Genomic DNA, 14,375 nt, shown 5'->3' with positions numbered 1-14,375 from the left:
TGGGACAAATTATTGAAGTGCAAATGTGGTACAACTTGTTTAAGTTCAAGCATTGAATCAAAGGAGGAGGCGCACATCAATTAAAGAAGCATTTCAGAAATTTTATTCCCTGTCACCTATGCAGAGCAGGGGTTTATTCACGTCTAAAATTGTATAATGTCAACCCAAGAATGTAACAGAAAAATTACAAAAATTTATTAACCTGTCTACTTGGTAGAGCAGGGGTCTATGACAGAATAAAATTGTTTATTGTCACCCGAAAATGTAAAATAAAAGTTATTGAAATTTATTAAGCTGTCAACTATGTAGAGGAGGGGTATATTACACCCAAAATTTGTGAATTTGACACTAAAATGTAACTGACAAATGTTATTTTTTTTTACCGGTCTAATAGGTATAGCAGTGGTACTTCCCAACCAAAAATTGTTGAATTTCACCAGAAAATGTAACTGACAATTTTTAATTTTTTATTTTTACCGGTCTACTAGGTATAGCAGTGGTACTTCACACCCAAAAATTGGTGAATTTCAACCGAAAATGTAAATGACATACCACTGCTATACCTGGTAGACAGGTTAAAAAAAAAAAAAACTGTAAATTTTTGGGCGTATAGTACCATACACCCAAAAATTGGTGAATTTCACCAGAAAATGTAACTGACAATTTATTTTTATTTTTTTACCGGTCTACTAGGTATAGCAGTGGTACTATACACCCAAAAATTGGTGAATTTCTCCAGAAAATGTAACTGACAGTTCTTTTTTTTTTTTGACGGTCTAATACAGGGGTGGCCAACCCGCGGCTCGCGAGCCGCATGCGGCTCCTTGAGCCTTCATATGCAGCTCACAGGGGAGCGGTGCGGCCAGCGATTACAGTCTCCTCTCTGCAGCGCGTAAGTGAACTTCAAGCGCTGGAACGAGGTGGAAGAGTGGAGAGGACTCAGAGCGCCGAGAGCGGGCACGTGACTCAGTCACTCACTGCAGCTCCGCCCCCTCCTCCGGAAGAGAAGGCGAAGCTGCTGTGCTTAACCCCGCCACCAGCCGCCGATGTGCCCGCCCACGGCCCCACACCCCCATCTGTGAGTGTGTTTGTGTCCTAATGCCTGACCCCAGTCTTCTCAGTGCCAGCCCAGCAGCCAGATTCATCAGACCGCGGGCTGGGGCTATGGGGGCGGCAAGAAGTGGCGCAGCAAGCAAGGAGGACCTGCTTCCAGCTCCATAGTCAATTTTAATGAATGTTAATGGTGGACAGCAGGTCAGTGGGCACTCAGAGCAGCAGTGGCAGAGAGACTCACTGAGGCCAGCAGCAGCCATTTTAGTCCGATTACAGCCACTCTGCAGCTTTGGCTCTAATCTGACTGAAATGGCTGCTGCTGGCCTCAGTCTCTCTGCCACTGCTGCTCTGCCTTTTTTTTTCACAGGTGCCACTGCCCAGCACACCAAGTGTGTTTGAGCATATGGGTGGTAGTCTAAGCATGGGTGGTCATCTGAGCATGGGGCGGTCACCTGAGCATAGAGCGGTCATCTGAGCATAGAGCGGTCATCTGAGCATGGGGCGGTCATCTGAGCATGAGGGGGGGTCACCTGAGCATGGGGCGGTCATCTGAGCAAGGGGCGGTCATCTGAGCATGGGGCGGTCATCTGAGCAAGGGGCGGTCATCTGAGCATGGGGCGGTCATCTGAGCAAGGGGCGGTCATCTGAGTATGTGGCGGTCATCTGAGCATGGGGTATCATCTGAGAAATCTTGAAACACATTGTGAAAAACAAAGATTGCCAGAAGTCTCACTAAAGCTGTCTACATTACAGGTAGGAAAGGTGGTTTAAATGCACTTTTAAATGTTTGATAACTCAATTGCAGTAATACTGTCGTGTGCACGCATATTTTTGTAAACGGAAAGCTTGTGGCTCCTGGCAGTCATACGATTTTTTTTTCTGGCTCTTTGTGCCTGTAAGGTTGGTCACCCCTGGTCTAATAGGTATAGCAGTGGTACTATACACACAAAAATTTGTGAATTTCACCCGAAAATGTAAATGACAAAGTAGTGAAATGAAATAAAATAAAATACATACAAATAAATAAATAAATATTTGATTTATGAGGTGGAGTTCCATATGGAGTAGGAGTTTGAGGAGGCGGTGGACGTAGCGGTGTAGGTGGAAGCGGCGGTGGAGGAGGACGAGGTAGCCAACACAGGTTTTTGGTTTTAATTTTATTTTTTTACAATTAGGGTACACTCTAAAAGAGTGTGAAATATCCAAAATACAAGAATGAACAATTGCGCTGCAGTATAACAATAGCTGTTTAGTGCCGGTATACATGTCTATTCTGCACAAGGAACAGACAAGTCCTGAGGGATCCATGCCTGGTTAATTTTAATGAACGTGAGCTTGTCCACATTGGCTGTGGACAGGCGGCTGCGCTAGTCTGTGATGACGTCCCCTGCGGTGCTAAACACACATTCAGACAATACACTGGCTGCAGGGCAGGCCAGCACCTCCAAGACGTGAAGGGCAAGCTCAGGCCATGTGCCCAATTTGAAGACCCAGAAGTTGAAGGGGACAGACCCGTCATTCAGTACGTGTAGGTGTGTGCACACATACTGCTCCACCATGTTGGTGAAATGCTGTCTGCTGCTAAGATGTTCCATATCAGCTGGTGGTGCTGGTTGTTGTGGCGTGCTGACAAAGCTTTTCCACATTTCGGCCATGCTAACCCTGCCTTCTGAGGTGCTGGCGGTGCCCCAGCTGTGTTGGCGACCTCTTCCTCATCCTCTGCCTTTGCCTTGTGCTTCCACTGTTCCCCAACTGTCAGGTGGTAATGCCACCAGCAGCATGTCTACCAGCGTGCGCTTGTACTTGCGCATCTTACGATCACGCTCTAGTGAGGGAATTAAGGACGGTACGTTGTCCTTGTCCACAGCAGCGTGGCCACCCAGTAATCAGCACAAGTTAGAATGTGGGCAACTCGGCGGTCGTTGCGGAGACACTGCAGCATGTAATCGCTCATGTGTGCCAGGCTGCCCAGAGGCAACGAAAAGCTGTCCTCTGTGGGAGGTGTATCGTCTGTGTCCTCTGCATCTCCCCAGCCACGCACCAGTGATAACCTTGAGCTAGTCTGGGTGCCACCTTGCTGTGAACATGGTTCCTCCTCCTTCATCTCCTCCTCATCATCCTTCACCTCGTCATCCTCCAGAATTGTGCCCTTGTTGGACAATTGTCTACCTGGCGTTTGTGGGTGCAGGAACCCACCCTCGGAGCCACTTGGGAATGACTGGCCGGAAACCCTACGAAATGATCCCTCTTCCTCCTCCTCCTCCTGTGCCACATCCTCTTCCATCATCGCCAGGAGAGTTTTTTCAAGGAGGCATAGAAGTGGGATAGTTACACTGAGAACGGCGTTATTGGCACTGGCCATGTTGGTGGAGTACTCGAAACAGCGCAACAAGGAACACAGGTCTCGCATGGATGCCCAGTCATTGGTAGTGAAGTGGTGCTGTTCCATAGAGCGACTCACCCGTGCTTGCTGCAGCTGAAACTCCACTATCGGCTGCTGCTGCTCGCACAGTCTGGCCAGCATGTGCAAGGTGGAGTTCCACCTTGTGGGCAGGTCGCATATGAGGCGGTGAGCGGGAAGGCCGAAGTTACTCTGCAGCGCTGACAGGCAAGCAGCAGCAGGGTGAGAACGCCGAAAGTGCGCACAGACAGCCTGCACTTTATGCAGCAGCTCTGACATATCGGGGTAATTTTTAAGGAATCTCTGCACCAACAAATTCAGCACATGCGCCAGGCAAGGGATGTGCGTCAAACCGGCTAGTCCCAGAGCTGCTATGAGATTTCGCCCATTATCACACACCACCAGGCCACTGAGGCTCACTGGCACAAACCACTCATTGGTCTGTTGTTCAAGGCTCATCCACAGCTCCTGCGCGGTGTGGGGTTTGTCCCCCAAACAGATACGTTTTAAAACTGCCTGCTGTCGTTTACCCCTGTCTGTGCTGAAGTTGGTGGTGAAGGTGTTACGCTGACTAGATGAGGAGCCAGTAGAGGATGAGGAAGCTGAGTAGAAGGAGGAAGCAACAAGAGGCAAACTGAAGTGCTCTGCAATCCTCGGTGGTGGAAGGACATGCGCCAAACTGCTATCCGCCTCAGGCCCAGCGGCCACTTCATTTTCCCAGTGTGCTTACTGGTCCACGTATCCGTAGTGAGATGCACCTTGCCACAGATGGCGTTGCGCAGTGCACACCTGATTTTGTCCCCTACTTGGTTGTGCATGGAAGGGATGGCTCACCTGGAAAAGTAGTGGCGGCTGGGCACGATGTACTGTGGGACAGCCACCGCCATAAGGCCTTTAAAACTATCAGTCTCCACCAGACGGAATGACAGCATTTTAAAGGCCAGTAATTTAGAAATGCTGGCATTCAGGCTAGGTCTTGCGGGTGGGTAGGGGGGTACTTCCTCTTCCTCTCCAGTGTTTGGGAGATGAAAAGCTGAACGCTTCCGTGGGACATTGTGGAGATGCTTGGTGACCCAGGTGGTGGTGTTGCTATAAAATCCTCTGTTTGCGGGGTGGCAGGTGGCACTGTCACTCAAGAGGTGGATGAAGAGGCCAAGACTGCAGCAGAAGAGGAAGCAGGAGGAGCCAAGGCCTTTCTTCGTTTTTGAGGAGTCTACTCCACTGCATCTTGTGCTTTGCACTTAAATGCCTAGTCATGCATGTTGTGCTCAGGTTGAGAACGTTTATGCCTCGCTTCAGGCTCTGATTGCACAGCGTGCAAACCACTCGTGTCTTGTCGTCAGCACATTGTCTGAAGAACTGCCACGCCAGGGAACTCCTTGGAGCTGGCTTTGGTGTGCTCGGTCCCTTACTTCGGTGGGCAGTAGCAGGCGTACTGTCTAGAGGACGGCCGCTCCGCTTTTGCACCCTGCTCCCTCTTCTGCTGGGCTGGTGGCTCTGTGCGACCACCGCCTCTTCCTCCGAACTACATAGGTCACTCGCATGATCTTGATTCCATGTGGAGTCGAGGACTTCATCGTCCTCCCCATCATCTTCCACCCAGTCTTCACCCCTGCCCTCCTTGTCGGTCTGCACACTTTCAAAAGCCCCAGCAGTTGGCACCTGTGTTTCGTCACCCTGACTGCTAAGCACATACAAGGGTCTCAGAGGTAGACAAATGCATGCCCTCGTACCTAGACTGTGTGACACCTGAAAACCTTCTAATATTGAGGGGACACGACCACCGGCTCCCTGCACTTAATACGAAGGGAGTCAGGGTCACCTAGAATCAAGCCAGCAAGGAAACACAATACATAAAAGGACTTATCTGAACAAGCAGCAACAGAAGTCTCCAGCAGTGAGCGGTGAACACTTCAATCCAGGAAGTAGTATAAACCGAAAAGTGAGGCAGTATGGGAGGGAATATAAAGGGGGGCAATTAGTGTAAATAGGTGACAGCTGGGAGAAGGAAAGGAGATGACAAAGTGAAACCAAAACAAAGAACATCATGCAAGAGGTACAGAAGAACGTCTGCCAGACCTTTTCAGAGAGCTGGCGGTGACAGTACCCCTCCCTCTACGGGTGGACTCCGGACACTCAGAGCCCACCTTCTCAGGATGAGACCTATGGAAAGCCCTGATGAGACGAGTGGCCTTAATATCCGCCACTGGGAACCACATCCTCTCCTCAGGACCATAACCCTTCCAATGAACGAGGTACTGGAGAGAACCGCGGATAATGCGAGAATCCATAATCCTAGAGACCTGAAATTCAAGATTACCATCAACAACAATCGGAGGAGGAGGCAAAGAGGAGGGTACAGTGGGTTGGACATAAGGTTTTAATATGGACCTGTGAAAAACATTATGGATCTTCCAAGTCTGAGAAAGATCAAGACAGAAGGCAACGTGATTGATGACGGACAAGATCTTGTAAGGCCCAATAAACTGAGGACCCAACTTCCAGGAGGGAACCTTCAGTTTGATATTCTTTGTAGACAACCACACCAGATCACCCACATTCAGGTCCGGACCAGGCACACGTCTCTTATCCGCCACACGCTTATATCTCTCACGCATCCTCTTCAGATTACCCTGAATCTTTTACCAAATAAATACAAAGACGAGGAAAATCTCTCCTCATCAGATAAACCAGAAGACCCCTCTCCAGAGAATGTCCCAAACTGCGGATGAAACCCATATGCACCAAAAAATGGTGACTTATCAGAGGACTCCTGGCGACGGTTATTTAAAGCAAACTCAGCAATCCTCCTGATTCTCTGCCACAAAACAGCGCAGATATGTCTCCAGATTCTGATTGACGCGTTCGGTCTGACCATTCGACTGCGGGTGAAAAGCAGAAGAGAACGATAACCAAACCCCCAAGCGAGAACAGAAAGCCTTCCAGAATCTGGAAACAAATTGCATGCCCCTATCAGAAACGATGTCTGAAGGAATGCCATGCAATTTAACAATGTGATCAACAAATGCTTGCGCCAACGTCTTAGCATTGGTTAACCCAGGAAAGGGAATGAAATGCGCCATTTTGCTAAAACGGTCCACTACTACCAGAATCACAGTCTTCCCCGAGGAACGAGACAGGTCCGTAATGAAGTCCATGGACAGATGCGTCCAAGGACGGGAAGGAATGGGTAACGGGAGGAGAGAACCCAATGGCCGTTAATGAGGTACCTTGGCATGAGCGGAGGTCTCACAGGCTGCCACAAAACCCTCAACCGTCTTACGAAGAGCCGGCCACCAGAATCTCCGAGCACTGAGATCCACTGTGGCTCTACTCCCCGGGTGCCCAGCAAGGACAGTATCGTGGTGCTCCTTAAAAACCTTGTGTCGTAAAGCGAGAGGCACAAACAACCACCCAGGAGGACAAAGATCAGGAGCCTCTGCCTAGGCTGCCTGAACCTCTGCCTCCAAATCAGGATAAAGAGTAGAGACGACCACCCCTTTCTGCCAAAATGGGACCCGGGTCTTCAAAGTTTCCCCCTCCCGGAAAACAACGTGACAGTGCATCAGCCTTCACATTTTTAACCCCAGGGCGGAACGTGACAACAAGATTAAACCTAGAAAAGAATAAAGACCATCTGGTCTGTCTTAGGGTTCAGACGCTTGGCTGATTCCAAGTAGGCCAGATTCTTATAATCGGTAAACAAGGTAATAGGGTGTCTGGCTTCCTCTAGCCAATGGCGCCATTCCTCAAAAGCTAATTTGATGGCCAACAACTCCCTATCTCCCACATCGTAATTTCTCTCTGCGGAGAAGAGTTTCCTTGAGAAAAAGGCACACAGTCGCCATTTGGCAGGAGAGGGACCCTGAGATAAGACCGCACCCACACCCACCTCAGAAGCGTCTACCTCAACAATAAAAGGTAGAGAGACATCAGGTTGTACCAAAATGGGAGCGGAAGCAAAACTCTCTTTGATACTAGAAAAGACCTTAAGCGCATCTACCGACCAGGAGGAAAAGTCTACCCCCTTTTTAGTCATATCAGTGAGTGGCTTAACAACAGAGGAATAATTCTAAATTAACTTTCTGTAATAATTGGCAAAACCCAAAAACCGCATCAGCGCCTTCTGATTCTCAGGAAGCTCCCAATAAAGCACAGCGCGGACCTTCTCAGGGTCCATGCGAAAACCAGAAGTGGAGAGAAGAAAACCAAGAAATTGAATCTCCGGAACCGCAAACACACATTTTTCCAGTTTAGCGTACAATTTATTCTCCCGCAGAATGAGCAAGACCTGACGTAGGTGGTTCCTATGAGTTTTGAAATCAGGAGAAAAAAATCAAAATGTCATCTAGATACACCAGTACAAATTTCCCCATTAAATGATAAAAAATACTGTTCATAAAATGTTGGAAGACGAGCATTCATCAAACCAAAGGGCATAACCAAATTCTCGAAATGACCCTCAGGGGTATTGAAGGCCGTCTTCCATTCGTCCCCTTCCCTGACCCTGACTAGGTTGTATGCCCCTCTTAAATCCAACTTAGAAAAAACTTTAGCCCCAACAATCTGGTTAAACAGGTCCGGGATCAGAGGAAGCGGATATGGGTCACAAATTGTGATACAGTTCAGATCCCTGAAATCCAGACAAGGTCTTAAAGAACCATCTTTTTTCTTAACAAAAAAAACCCCAGCGGCAACAGGTGACTTTGAGGGTCGGATGTGTCCCTTTCTCAGGCTCTCAGAGATATAACTACGCATAGCGACTCTTTCAGGTTGGGAGAGATTGTATAAACGTGATTTTGGCAGCTTGGCGCCTGGGATGAGATTAATAGGGCAATCGTACTCCCGGTGAGGGGGCAGCTCCTGGACACCACTCTCAGAAAACACATCCGAAATTTCAGAGAGAAAAGATGGTACAGTCTTGGTAGAAACCTCTGAAAGAGACGCCGTGAGGCAATTCTCTCTGCAAAAGTCACTCCAACCATTTATTTGCCTTGCTTGCCAATCAATGGTGGGGTTATGTTTAGTGAGCCAGGGTAGCCCCAACACTAGAGGAGTAGGTAATCCGCTTAGGACGAAACATGACATATCCTCAACATGAGAATCACCCACAGTCAAACGGATATTGTGAACTATGCCCTTTAACGATTTTTGAGAAAGTGGAGTGGAATCGATAGCAAAAACAGGTATATCCTTTTCCAAAGTGCATACCTGGAAACCATGTGTTATAGCAAATTGATTATCAATTAGATTGACAGCTGCTCCACTATCTACAAAAATCTCACAAACAATGTTCTTGCTATCTAGCGCCACCCTGGCAGGTAGGAGATAACGGGAACTACAAGCAAATGGCAAACCTTCAATTTCCGCATCAACCTTGCCAATAGTAGCAAATGGAAAGTTTTTAGAGTTTTTTTTTTCTTTTTGTTTCTTTATTACCCTCAGAAAACTCCTTGAATCTTCTAGAGGGGCAAACATTAGCCAAATGATTTATACCCCCACAACAGAAACAAACCCTCCTCTGAGAGCTAAATCCTCTTCTATCAGAGGCAAGCAAACCCAGCTGCATGGCCTCCTCCTCAGAGGGTATTGAGAGAGACTGAGGCCCCTGCGCTTTGAATGAGACCGCCCCACTGTCCTTGGACTGAATATGACAGGAAGGAGTGGTCTCTCCTCTCTCTCTAAGACGCCTGTCAATACGAACAGCTAGAGACATGGCAGACTCCAACGAGGCAGGTCTCTCATGAAAAGCAAATGCATCTTTCAATCCAGTGGCGTAGGGATCGCCATAGCAACCGCTATGGGGCCCTACACCACTGGGGGCCCGTCCGACCGCATTCAGTTTTTTTTTTTTATTAACACACACAGACACTACACATAGGCAGCCAGGAGGTGGCGTAACTACTGGGGAAGCAGCTGCTTCGGGGCCCGACAGTTTATTTTCAAGTTAGTTAAATATCAATGTCTTACTGTTCAGGGCCCCTTCACAGCAGCAGTCTTAATGTTCAGGCCCCCTCGCTAATGTGCTCTAATCTTACTGTATTCTAAAGTCTCCTGATGTGTCTGGGATTTGAACCCACAACCTCCAATGTATCAGCGTATCAGAGGCAAAGCATTTACCCTCACAACCATAAAGGAGGCATTGCAACTGATTGAAAAAATTTGACACTTCTACTGTTATAGCTGGCTAAGTGTACATCTATACACATGACAGCTGCCCCAACACACCCAGCACTGCTATATCTCTATATGACAGCTATCCCAGCACACTCAGCTCTGCTATATCTCTATATATGAGCAGCTGTCATGTGTATAGATGTACACTTAGCCAGCTATAACAGTAGAAGTCTCATATTTTTTCAGTCAGCAGCAAGGCATCAGTTATGGTCTTGTGGTTAGATGCTTTGCCTCTGATACAGAAGGTCGTGGGTTGGAATCCCAGCAAGAACCTTTTCTGAAATACAAGCACTGACTCCATATATGGACATACAGGAAGAGGAGGTAAGTAGAAGTGTTTATTTTATTTTTTTTAAAACCCGACTGTTACTGCCATGGGGGGAGCGGGGGGCACTTGATACTGGCACATGGGGGGGACGGGGGTTGGCACCTGACCTGATACTGGCACCTGGGGGGGGGGAGAGGCACCTGATACTGTGGATGGCACTGTTTAGGGGAGGGGGATCTGTGTATGACACTATTTAGGGGAGGAGGATCTGTGGATGGCACTGTTTAGGGGAGGATGATCTGTGGATGGCACTATTTAGGGGAGGGGGATCTGTGGATGGCACTATTTAGGGGAAGGGGATCTGTGGATGGCACTATTTAGGGGAGGGGGATCTGTGGATGGCACTATTTAGGGGAGGGGGATCTGTGGATGGCACTATTTAGGGGAGGGGGATCTGTTGATGGCACTATTTAGGGGAGGCGGATCTGTGGATGGCACTATTTAGGGGAGGGGGATCTGTTGATGGCACTATTTAGGGGAGGGGGATCTGTGGATGGCACTATTTAGGGGAGGGGGATCTGTGGATGGCACAGAGGGGGGGCCCATAATTTTTTTTTGCTATGGGGCCCATGCATTTCTAGCTACGCCCCTGTTTCAATCCCTCCAAAAGACCATGGCAAAATTGACTTCGGAGTGCAGCATTGTTCCAACCAGTATCAGCTGCCCATCTCCGAAATTCATAACAATATATCTCTGCGGACTGTTTACCCTGGCATAAAAGACGCAGTTTAGATTCAGCCAGAGCAATACGATCCGGGTCATCATATATCTGCCCCAGGGCTACAAAAAATTCATCCACCGATCGAAGGGGCCGTGCCCCCACCGGCAGCGAGAAGGCCCAAGACTGAGCGTTATCCCTGAGCAGCGAGATGATGATCCCCACCCAGTGCTCCTCATCATCAGAGGAATGGGGAAGTAGGCGAAAATGGAGTTTGCAAGCCTCTCTAAAGCGAACAAAATTCTCACTAACCCCGGAGAACGTGTCCGGAAGCGAGATCTTAGGCTCGGAACAAACTCCATGAACACAAGCAGAACCGGTCACCTGAAACTGAGACACAGTTTTACGGAGATCTGCTACCTCCAGTGAAAGACCTTGCATGCGGTCAATCAAGGCTGAAACCGGATCCATGCTGAAGACGGTTATGGCGGTTTATAATGTCACGGATGATGTTGCAGATAGCTGGAAGGTATGGATAAACATCCGACTGGCTTGATCCCAAACTAAGCAGCATAAAGGTGACCCCCTATAAAACCCTAAGAAATCAACTTGACTGCTAAGCACATACAAGGGTCTCAGAGGTAGACGAATGCATGCCCTCGTACCTAGACTGTGTGACACCTGAAAACCCTATAATAGTGAGGGGACATGACCACCGGCTCCCTGCACTTACGGAGGGAGTCAGGGTCACCTAGAATCAAGCCAGCAAGGAAACACAATACATGAAAGGAACCAATACTCAGATATATGGATAAAAAAAACTAATCACAAATCATAACTCCACCAACAATTTTTTTTAAATAATCATCAATTTTATTAGGTACTACTGGAGTTACAAAAATCTGGCCTCACATAAATTAAGAACATTTAAAATCCTTCTCAGACTTTGGGTGTATGGTAGTTACAATTCATACATATAAAAGTGCAAGTGCAATAATACATATGGGATAGTGGGAGCAGTGCATACAAAAAGTGCTGTCCTTTCCACAAAGTATGGAGGTCACTGAGTCAGATTTCCGACCCTGGATCTCATGGACATTACAACGCACATTGCCATACATCAATATCATATAGTTGGCATAAAACCTAACATACTGACCCAAGTATCTACCACACCACCGTCAGACTGTGCCCCGACGGGCGTTTCGCCGTCAGCTTTTTCAAGGGGTTATAATATCAATCAAACAGCCGGGTATATATGGCCTGGAGAGTGGGCGGAGTATCTTACATTAAGCCAATAGATGATAGCTAAACTAAAAGTGGGCTGGATGACACACGTCCTCCTCACCTGTATCGATTTAAATAGTTGGCATCGCTATGTATGTGGCGCGCAGTCGCGGCGATGACGAAAGACGGCCGCGCTCCTTGGAGCACAGAGCGTCCCACGTCAGAGCCCCGACCACGTCAGCACGCCCGCGGCTGCGCAGAAGGAAGCGCGCTCTGCGAGCCCCATCTTGGATGAGGGAATAGGTGTCACCAGGCCCGGTGCTATAATAAGGCAGAAAAAGTGGCCGCCTTAGGGCGCTGAGATGGGGGAGGCGGAAAAATGAAACTTTTTTTTTTTTTCATTAATCATTTGCATGCTTCCGGCCTCCTGCGGCTATTCTCCTGTGTGTAGTGGTTCTCATATCTTCTCTCTGGGCTCCCGAATCCTGACAAGTTGTTTGAGGACCTTTCCCACTCTGCCAATCAGTGGCCGCAGCTGTGTCACGTGTCAGGGCAGTGATTTCCCGCTGAGCCAATCACTGTTCTGACACATGACACAGCTGCAGCCACTGATTAGCTGAGTGGGAAAGGTCCTCAAAGTCTTGTCGGGAGCACAGAGAGAAGATACCAGGACACAGAGGAGAAGGGGAGCTGCTGCAGACGGGAACAGGCCCAGGTGAGGAGCATAATTTTTTACACAACATTAATAGAGGGGGGAAATGTGCCATGTTGGGGGGGGGTGATGTGACATGGTGGGGGATAAATGTGCCATGGAGGGGGTTGAAATGTGACATGGGGGGGAGAGAAATGTGACACAAAGGGGGTGATGTGACATGGAGGGGGAGAAATGTCACATTTCTCCCCCTCCATGTCACATCACCCCCCTATGTCACATTTCTCCCCCTCCATGTCACATCACCCCTCCATGTCACATTTCTCCCCCCTCCATGTCACATTTCAACCCCCTCCATGTCACATCACGCCCTCCTTTTTACATCACCCCCACCGAGTTGTGGGTGGGGGGGGGGGGGGCGCCAAAATGTAACTTTGCTTGTGTGTGCAAAAATCTTTGCACCAGCCCTGGGTGTCACCCAACCCAAACATATAGTATGCATTCTCGGCATCTATGTATATCATATCAAGGAACCCAAGGTAGATTTTACAGTCATTGCATAAAAATATGCCTAGGATACAGCATGTTTTTCCATCAAATCATTACACAGATGTATGCAAAGGGTTCGGCATCTTTCTCCACAACATATCATCAAATACAGACTGTGCATATGATAACAGTGAATATATACATTATATATAAAATAATATACTTCTTTTACATAGAGGACTTTAGTGATCATAAAAATCTACAAATAATAAGTGATAGCAATACCACACAAGTATTGTGTGATGACAATAAGTATACATAGTATATATAGGAGAAAAAGATTTTTTTCATAAAAAACTTTGGTGACCATAAGACTCTACAAATTATCATATGTATATATATGTGTATGTAGTGACATCTATTGTGCAGTGCAAATTATATCAAAGAATTATTTTGTTCTTCTTGAAATGACAATACATTATTAAACAGTGAATTCACACCTCTATCAGTTGGTGTGCCATTATGCTGAGCACATAGTAAAAATCCAGCACAATTCAAATGTGTAAAAATAAAAATAAAATGCAAGAGAGAAAAATTTAAGAAAAAATATATAAAAAATATATATAAGTATATTAGGAGATCTGTGGGATTAGGGCAGGGTTTCTCAACTCCGGTCCTCGGGACCCACCTACTGGTCAGGATTTGAGAATATCCCACAGAATGAATACCTGTGGTAAGTCCTGATGCATGGGCACTAATTATATCACCTGCTCAATACTAAGGAAATCCTGAAAACATGACAGGTAGGTGGGTCCCGAGGACCGGAGTTGAGAAACCCTGGATTAGGGATACATGTCCCCAACAGCCAGCACATACATCCCCACCCCCATCCTATATCTCCCCAACACATCAACAAATAAGTGATAGCAAATACCAAGGAAGGCAAATGTGTGTTATACCCAGAGAAATGTGTGATTACATAAATTAATTAATATTATTGTGTCTATCACGAGTCCCACACAAGGCTGGTATTGATGATAGTCTCATGAGGAGAATGGACTTCCAATATTCATGTTCCATAGCCCAATTAAACATGTATCCTAAATATTGAGATAAAAAGAAAGCACATTAGTAGCTATCAAGAAACCATGACCATAATACTCCGGCTGGGAAATACTAAAATACAATAAGTCTTTATTGGTTAAACTGTTTAAAACACCACAATTCAAGGATGATGCTGCAACCTACAGAAACGAGGCAAATGGAATCTTGTCATTTAAGCCATGTGGCACTTGCATATTCAATTTTACAATCCACTTGCTTTTAATCTGCTCCAACCGTCTGAACAGATTTCCACCTCGCGCACCCAGGGAGATCTTGTCTATCCCCC

This window comes from Bufo bufo, chromosome 5, assembly GCF_905171765.1.
Source record: "Bufo bufo chromosome 5, aBufBuf1.1, whole genome shotgun sequence".
Taxonomy (NCBI): Eukaryota; Metazoa; Chordata; class Amphibia; order Anura; family Bufonidae; genus Bufo; species Bufo bufo.
This window is presented reverse-complemented; position numbering follows the sequence as displayed.